General features: G+C 44.5%; 1 long non-coding RNA gene across 1 annotated transcript; it reads left to right on the forward strand.

The window, feature by feature from the left end:
* Positions 1-3,941: 3,941 nt before the first annotated feature.
* LOC129709111 (uncharacterized) lies at positions 3,942-7,507 on the forward strand. The gene is made up of 2 exons (XR_008725464.1): positions 3,942-4,415; positions 7,156-7,507. It is a non-coding gene; the product is annotated as an uncharacterized LOC129709111 (long non-coding RNA).
* Positions 7,508-9,060: the final 1,553 nt, after the last annotated feature.

Below are 9,060 nucleotides of genomic sequence, written 5' to 3' on the forward strand. Positions count from 1 at the left end.
TGACATGTTTTGTATTTTTCCATTCTAAAGATGCAGTGTATTTTGCTGACTATTGCACACTGCAGACCAGAAGCGCCTTCAATACCCAGAGATAAGGGATGGGTGGGTTAGGTGAGCAGGAGAGTGGGGTTGTTTGCAGTTGCAGAGGGAGGGGGCAAGGGCGGTACAGTTCCCAGTCTCAGCTCCTGTTCACCCGAGCGTGTGGACGTGGACGGGTGGCTTGGTTGGCAGCGGCCCATGGTGTGGCAGAGCCGGCGTGCCCGCTGACTCCGACGTGCAAAGGAGACCGACAATAGTGCATGATCTCTCTTGCATTATGGCAGGTGATTGTCGCCGGCTCGCTGTTTCTGACGCTAAAGCCTTGGGATCATTGCCCTTCGTGTTGGCGTGGAGGGAAGGGGGTATTGTGCTGTTTGATCACCACCCAGGGACAAGGAGACACAGTGGCTTTTGAGACTGGTGGTCAATCACTACCAAAAGTGTCTGCCCACACAGTCAGTACACCTCTCCTACACTTGTCCCCCGTACTAAGTCACCCCCCCCCCCCCCCCCCATATGCCCTCCCCCCTCTGACGGACTTTTGAGAAATGGATTCTGTGGTTTGTACCCACTCCCCCTCCCTGCCCACCCACTCACCCACCAAGCCAGCCAGCCGGACCCCTCCTCGTTATAGTGGTGGAAGCGACATTTCCAAGAGAATGGGGCAAAGAGCTGGGGCAGGGCTGGGGTGGGAGCAGGGCAGATGAGGCGCACCAAAGAAACAAACGTTGATGGCTGCAAGGGGCGGCAGAGGTCTTGTGCCCCAGCGAGGTAGACCGCTCTTCCCCCTGCTAATGCACACACAGACAGAGAGATGAGAGCAGAGAATGATCCCAGCCTAGCTCTGGCACTGGACAGTGCGCATTTTCCCTTTGTGGGTCATATCAATAGATGCGGTCGCGCTAAATTCTATCTTTAACTCAAAGCCGCAGGATGCAGCTGTCTTCTTTAACACTGTTGCTTCGCCGTCACCGCCTCCTTGTTGCACAATGGCAGCAAGTGTGGGGCCGAGATCCTGCCTAGTTTTTTTAAGTTCTGAACTTGATTAACTTTCAATACTGAATCAGAATATACTTACTGTATGAGATGCTGTCCAGCTCCTCTATTTGATACTTAAAACAGACCTTCATTCACAGTTGGCTCAAGAGTAACTCGGGAAAGGAACTTGGCACATCGAAGAAATGAGAAGTAAACGGCAAACTTAAACATACACGTGGGAACTCGTTTAAACTCGTGAACATAAACTTGGCATCTCGTAGACAACCACGAGTGTGGTTTTTTTTTCTTTCACTCGGGATCACTCGTGGGTGGACTCGTACCGTGAGACAGGGCCATTACGAGTGGTGTGTGTAAGTTTTCTATCATTATGTGTAATTTCTTCTCACTTTTGGAATTCTGAAGTAGGTTAAATGTCTCACGCTTACCCCAATTTCCATAATTATTTAGTGCAATAATTGACCATTTCGGCAGTTTTTAACGGGCCCGCTACGCTGGAAACAATGGTAAGTGCTTACCTGCAGTTCATGGCATGTACGACAGTTGGCGTTGCGTGGCAACAGTACGGGTCACGGTTCGCGGCGCCTCGACGGCGTGCAACCTCCCTATTGTCTATGTATCTATGGGGGGGCGGGGGGGGGGTTAGGTGCAAGGAGAGCTGAGGGATGAGAGGGAGGGGGCGTGAGGGTGGGTGGGAGAAGGGAGGGGGTGTGAGGGTTGAGTAGGAAAAGTGGAGAGGCGAGGGATGTGTATGAGAAGGGGGGGAGAGGTGGGTGGGAGAAGAGGAGGGAGGGGACAGATGAAGATTTGGAGAGCAGGGTGAGGGCGGGATGTAGTGGGGTAAGGTTAAAGAAGCATTTCAGTGAAGGTGTAGGAGGGGGGGTTTGCACACAAGGTCATTAAGTCAAAGGGCGTGACGCACAGAGCAGCTCAATCCGTCTGGAGGACATGGCAGCTTCCGGGATAAACTGTTAACACACAAAACATGTACTTTCTTACCTCAAAATGGTCAATTATTGCACTGTAAATAATTGTGGAGGGTGACTGCGTGCTCTGAACCAAATGCTCTAGTATCTTTGCTCTGAACCCGAGCACCAAGGTGTAAGCGGCCGAAGGAGCGCATCCCTCGAGACAGACCCCACTCTTCCCCCGGAGTCAGCGCAGTCCGGCCATGGCCCCATCCACCCCATCTCCCCCTGTGGGCCGCACTATCATGAGCTATGGGTCAGCAACGCCCACACACGGAGCCGGTGGAGCGGGGCCGCGGAACAAGGCAGCGGACACACGGGAACGAAAACCCGGCAACATCCCCGTCTGCTGCAGCAGAGTTGGGGCCAGTCTCGTCCCTCCGCTCACATAGGGTGTGAAGGGGAGAGGAAGGGAGAGAGGAGAGAGAGAGAGGTTGGGTTTGGTGATGGAGATGGATTGGAGGCAGAGGGGCATGAGGGAAATACAGAGGCATGCCAAATAGGAGGGAGGAAATGGGGCTATATAGAAAGTAAAAGAGGAACAGAGGGGGCATGAGGGAGAATGGTGTAATGGTGGGTTACAGGGGAGTTTGATAGAATAGGGTTGGGAGACGGTGGGAATGATATAGGGTAGTTGGGAAGTAAAGGGGACATCGTAGAGTAGAAACTAGTGTGAGAAGGTCAGTGGGTGCTTGCAAGAGGAGTGGAAGCAGTTTGAGTGTAAGTAATATAAGGGTTTGGCAAGGCCAAGTCTGGCATGCGGATATGCAATGGAGATCATCAGTTGATGGTCAGATTCGCCTCTACCACAATGTGGACATTGCACTATATTCTCCACTCAGTATCTCCCCCTTTGTTCTATCTATTATACTTGAGTTTGACCTTGTATTTATGTATGGTATATCTGGTCTTTGGAAATCATGTCAAACACATTTTTTTCACTGTACCTCAGTATACACGATAATAATAAGTCTATATCTAGTGTCCTCTTATTGGTCCTCACAAAATAAATCTTACACCTGCCAGAAATATATTCTATATGCCATTACTCTGCCCAACTTACCTGCTGACCAATACCATATAGGATTGTGCTCCTCACTGAACAATACTAATTGTGTCATCTGCAAACTTACTAATTGTACATTTGTTCCATATTGCATTCTTAGTCCCCTACTCTCATTACACATGACTATCCAGCAATATTTGGCTCTAATTACATCTATAAGTTTGCAGACGGCGACCATCACTGATGCACTATATTCTCTAATTGGTATCTTCCCCTTTGCTCTATGTATTATACTTGAGTTTGACTTGTATTTATGTATAGTACTGTGGTAGGCTGAATCACAAACAATGACAAGATGTCATACAGGAAGGAGATAGAGAACATTGTGTTAGGACAATAATGTCAGCAAGATGAAGGAGCTAGTTATTGACTTCAGGAAGCATGGTGAAGTATATGCCACAATTACCGCCAATGATGCAGATGTGGAATTGGTTGAGATCTTCAAGTTCCTTGGCATTAATATTACCAATAATCTGTGGACCAACCATATTGATGCGATAACCAAGAAGGCACACCAACGCCTGTACTACCTGAGGAGACTGAGGAAATGTGGTATGTCTCCAGTGACGCATACAACATAAAACAGAAGCATCATGAGAACTAGATTCTGCACTCTTTATCTTTACCTTCCCCTGCGCTCTATTGTACTTGAGTTTGAACTAATTGTATCTATGTTTGGTATAACTGGTCTTTTGACTAGTATGCAAAATAAAGTTTTTCATTGTATATCGGTACACGTGACATTAATAAACCTAAACCTTCCTACTTTCAACTTGGAAATCCATAATATATTTAACAAACAATAAGGCCCTGTGATATGCCATTGGTGAAAGGCTTCTAATTGCAATTACAATCCTCCACTATTATCCTCTGCTCTCTTTTGCATAGCCAATTTTGGTTATAATTTACCAACTTCCTTTAGTTGAACAGTTTAAAATCAATTTAAGATTACAGCTGTATAGTTCTATTCATCTACTTAGACATAAATCTTCCCACAAATTATAAATAGTACTAACAATTAAACGGAGTATTGCTTCAAATTCTCATCAATGCCAAGGACCAACGCATAATTAATCTTTCTTATGAGTGGCATCAGCCATTGCCCCAAATGCAATGCCTGACTAGCTTGCCTTTCTTCTCTACATGACATGCACCATCACCAATCCTCTTTGCAGTAATCATCTCTACTTGTATTCTGATTCAGAGGGTACACAGAGAGTAGAAGGGGCCTGGAACGCATTGCTGGTGGTAGCGGAGGAAACATATACGATAATAGAATTTGAGTGGCTTTCAGAGAGGCGCATGGAAGTGCATGGAACAGAGGCATATGGATCATATTCAGGCAGGTGAGATCAGTTTAACTTGGCATCTTGCTCGGCACAAACATTATGGGCTGAATGGCCCGTCCCTGTGTTGTACAGTTCTATGTTGTAATTGCATGTACGGGTACTGGATATATGAAGATTTTAGTTTTTTTAGTTTAGAGATACAGCATGCAGACAGGCCTTTCCACCCACCTAGTCCACTCCAACTATTGATTCCCTGTTCATACTAGTCCTATGTTATACAACGTCCTCGTCCACTGCCTACACATTCGGTGCAATTTTACAGATGCCAATTAACCTAGAAACCCAGACATCTTTGGGATGTAGGAGTAAACTGGAGCACCCACGGAGAAACCCAGGTGGTCACAGAGAGAGTGTGTAAACTCCACACAGACAGCACCTGAGGTCAGGATTGAACCCATGTCACTGGAGCTGTGAGGCAACAGCTGTGCCACTGTGCCACCTTATGTTGCTCAATAGGGCAAGTAAGACCTGCTCGTTCAACGTGCATTAATTGTATCTCAGAGAGTAGATCTTCAACTGCTGGGCATTCATTTTGCCTTTCCGCACTATTAATTTTAAATCGTACTGGATCTAAATCTCATGCATAACCCTACACTCCTTCTATGAACCTTTCTTTACTTTCCTAACCCATATTCCATTTCTGTCTCATGGAATATCTGTTGATATTTAATCCAGTTACCATATAATCTAAGCTCTGTGTTCAGTACTTGATGCATTGTTATCGGGAAAGTTAACAGCCCATAAATGATTATATTTAGATGAATTAAACATCTGTAATATACCATGGTCTGATTCAGATAATTTAATTCTGAAGCCAACTGTCCAAAAAAAGACTGAAAGATATTGTTTGGGGAAGACAGATGAAATACGAACCTCTTTTTAAAAAAGAATCTTCAATTAAGAACTAATAAAATTTGCGCAGTGTCCGGGAATATAATTGCATTATCTGGAGAGTAGCCTAATTTGGATATAAGGGTATCATTGTCAATATGACTGGAGTGGTCTGTTTTGTCAGCAAGTAATGTTTGATTTGTTGATATTAGCTATGATGCAATAAGATGAGTGAGTACTGAAGAGGACATATTTTTTACCTGATGCCTGCAAAAAAAACCCCATATTTCTTTATTCTTATATTGGCTTAGTAAAGGGGACCTTTTTTCTTTTTCTCTTTTATAGCCTTTGGTAATAGAACATAGAACAGTACAACATAGGACCAGGCTCTTCAGCCCACAATGTCTGTGCCGAAAGAGCATTTCTAGCAGTGTGTTCCAGGCAGTCACCACACTCTGTGTAAAAAAACTTGCCGGCACGTCTCCTTTAAACTTTGTGCCTCTCACCTTAAAGCTATGCCCTCTAGTATTTCATTTTTCGATCCTGGGAAAATGGTTCAAAGTATCTACCCTATCTATGCCTCTCGTGATATACTTTTATACTTTTATATACTTTTATACACTTATACGTATATACTTTTAAACACTTCCTTGTTTGTGAATACTTGGCCAATAAACTTATTCATTCATTCATTCAAGTCTCATGGCAACTGCCGGCATTTTAGAACGAGTAATCCAAGTCTGTCCAACCGCTCCCTATAGCAGATAAGCCTAATCTAGGAAGTAACATGGTAAACCTCCTCTGCACCCACTCCAAAGTCTCCTCATCCTTCATGTACTGGGGCAATCAGAAGTTACAATATTCCAAATATTTGCCTTTTGTATTGAAAACCTCTAAATTAATCATGGGCAGCTCTAACAAATTAAAAGTTATTATGTTTGTTTTCCGTCCATGTGACACGTATGTTTATTAAAGGTGTGTACTGGCACTTTTTGGCTACAAAGTGAGCACTTTGCTTGCATACCCAAGGTATGTAAATAATGTGACAATAAAGTATTCAATTCAATTCAAATGGTAGGTTCCCCAACTGTCAGTATCTACCTGTCAATCCCTGCCAGCATTTAAAATAGAACATAGAACAGGAACAGGCCCTTTGCCTGCAACGATGTAAATAATCATCCATAAAGGGCGCTTACAAAGTTACAAAGAACCCCCACACCAGGTTCCCTTTTGTCTCCCCCCTCCCCCTCGCTCACAGCCTTCCCCCCACACAGGTTCCACCAATGTCCATTGCTCTTCCCCTTCCCTCACGACCTTCCCCCCATGCCGGATCCTCTTTTGTTCCTTCCCCCAGCTGCGACATCCTCACTTCCACTTGTCCGCCCTCGTCCGTCCATCAGCGCCATCATCGACCACCACACCAACCCCTCCAATAACACTGCCGGGTCCTCTCCGGATGCCTTTGTGGTGCCGACCCAGACCCCAGCCACGGGCTCCACAGACACAGGGGCCATTGGACGCAAGCTTCGTTGACTCATGAGGGTCCAACTCCGACCCACAAGGCTCCAGTCTGCGAGGCCCGAGCTGCGGCCTGTGAGGCTCCGACCCAAGGTGCTCTGGTCCGCGAAGCTCAGGCCTACGAGGCTCTGGGCCGAGGGGGGGGGCATTAAATTGGGACCTTACGAAAAATTTAATTATTCAGTTGTTTACAAACTTTTCTAATTCTCTGCCGTAGTGTGATGGATATCCACACATATCAAGAGATTTTCAAACACTGCAGGATTCAGGGATGTGGATTTAGACTAAAAGTATATAGTGGAGGTGGAGAGCTAGCAGTGATATTATTGAATAATAAGGTGCATCTGGATTTCCTACTTATGTTTACATTTCTTACATTATTTTTCAGAATTGCGAGTAGATGGAGAATAGTTTTTGCCTGGAAGCCAAGAATTACAAATAAAAATGTGAACCTATCTCTGAACTTTTTATGAACTCAAGATGCTCCAAAACAGTTTTGCAATGGAGGAATCAGTTTTTGAATTATAGTTACTGACAAACACAGAAGCCAATTTATAAATGGCAATGGACCACAAATAAGCAAGAAATATGACCAAGTAATTACTTAAATGTGATGGGAAAGCACAACCCCCCAAGCCTTTCTACTTGTCACTTTAATTTCATGTTTCACATATTTTGTGTTTTTTTATGTTGGCAGATCAATTTCCCCCCTGGGTTAAATAAAGTTCTATCGTATAGTATATCGTATCGTAAAATGTATCGACAAAGAACTTTGCACAAGACCTGTGCAGAGCATGTATTAATTATATGTTATTGTGCTAGCATGTCATCATGATCATATCATCAGCAATATCTTAATGCTGAATTCAATGGAAATATATTTCTGAATTAAAAATTATATATTTGTCATGATGATCTGATCTGGAAAAACATAAGATTAGTTATAACTGAAAATAAACAAAGACAATGGCATCAAGCAAATGGCCATTGCACTATAGAAACATTTAATTCAGTCAAAAGCCAGAGATAAACCATTTTCAACTGTTATTTAAAATTTGGTATGACAGTAATTGAATCCTTGTTTCTTTGTATAGTGTGTTGATTAGTATTTTGGTTCTTTGACAGATAACTGTGCTTGGATAAACTTGCATTTATCAACTTCTATATTCTATGGCTAAACAATTTCCTAATATTGTGAATTAAGCAGCTTGAAGGCAAATTTAAGAACAAGTCAGACAATTTTGATACAGTAATAGAAACAGAATTTATTCATACAACATTTAAGTATCATTTAGACATTTCTCAATACTTTTCAATTTCACATCCAAAACCACCATCGTACTTTCTATGAATTTAAATTTGCAGTCTTATTTGTGACATGACTGAGACTGGAATACCTCAGGCAATTGGAGAGCTACAATACATTTAATTCGCATTCATATTAGTTTGTCATTGCCTTTATACGTTGTGTATTATGATACAATGATACAATTTATTTGTTGTCATTTGAACCTCATTGAGGTCAAACGAGATTTGGTTTCTGCAGTCATGCAAACAAGTAGAAGAACCAAGACGCAACACAATTTACACAAACATCCATCACAGCGAATTTCCTCCTCGTTGTGATAGAAGGTAAAGTCTTATCTCTCCCCTGCACTCCCCATTCTCCTCCCGATGTCAGTCAAAGCCCCCGGCGGGCGATGGTAAATAAGTCCCGCGACCATTAAAGCCGCGCCGGACGTTGCAAGGCCACACTCCGGGTCTTGATGTTAAAGCCCCCGGCGGGCGCTAGCAAGTCCCGTGGCCATTTAAAGCCACGCCGGGCGATGTAAGGCCCCGCTCCAGGTCATCCCCAACCCCGCAACTCGGGCGGGAGAAGTCGCCGTTGCGGAAACCCCGAAAAGCGGTCTCCCACCAGGGACCCGCGGGCTTCCGGTGTCACTGTCCACCAGACCTGGGATTGGAGCCTCCGAATCTCCGGGGTCGAGCCGCATCAGCACGCCACCACAGCTCTCCACGCTCCGAACTCGGCCAGCTCCGCGATGGTAAGTAAGTCCGCAGGCTCCGCAACTGGAGCCCCAGGTCGTTCCGGTTGGAGGCCGCCTACGGTGCTAGGCCCCAACGACAACGGAGACCTGACAGAAAAAAGGTCGGGTTCTCCGCACAGCGAAAATATTTTAACAGTTTCCTCACCCCCACCCCACACACATACCCACCAAAAAACCCCACTATAAACTACATTCAAACGAGACCAAAAAAAAAAAAAATGTTAATTGACATTCATACACAATTC

This window comes from Leucoraja erinacea, chromosome 2 (genome assembly GCF_028641065.1).
Source record: "Leucoraja erinacea ecotype New England chromosome 2, Leri_hhj_1, whole genome shotgun sequence".
Taxonomy (NCBI): Eukaryota; Metazoa; Chordata; class Chondrichthyes; order Rajiformes; family Rajidae; genus Leucoraja; species Leucoraja erinaceus.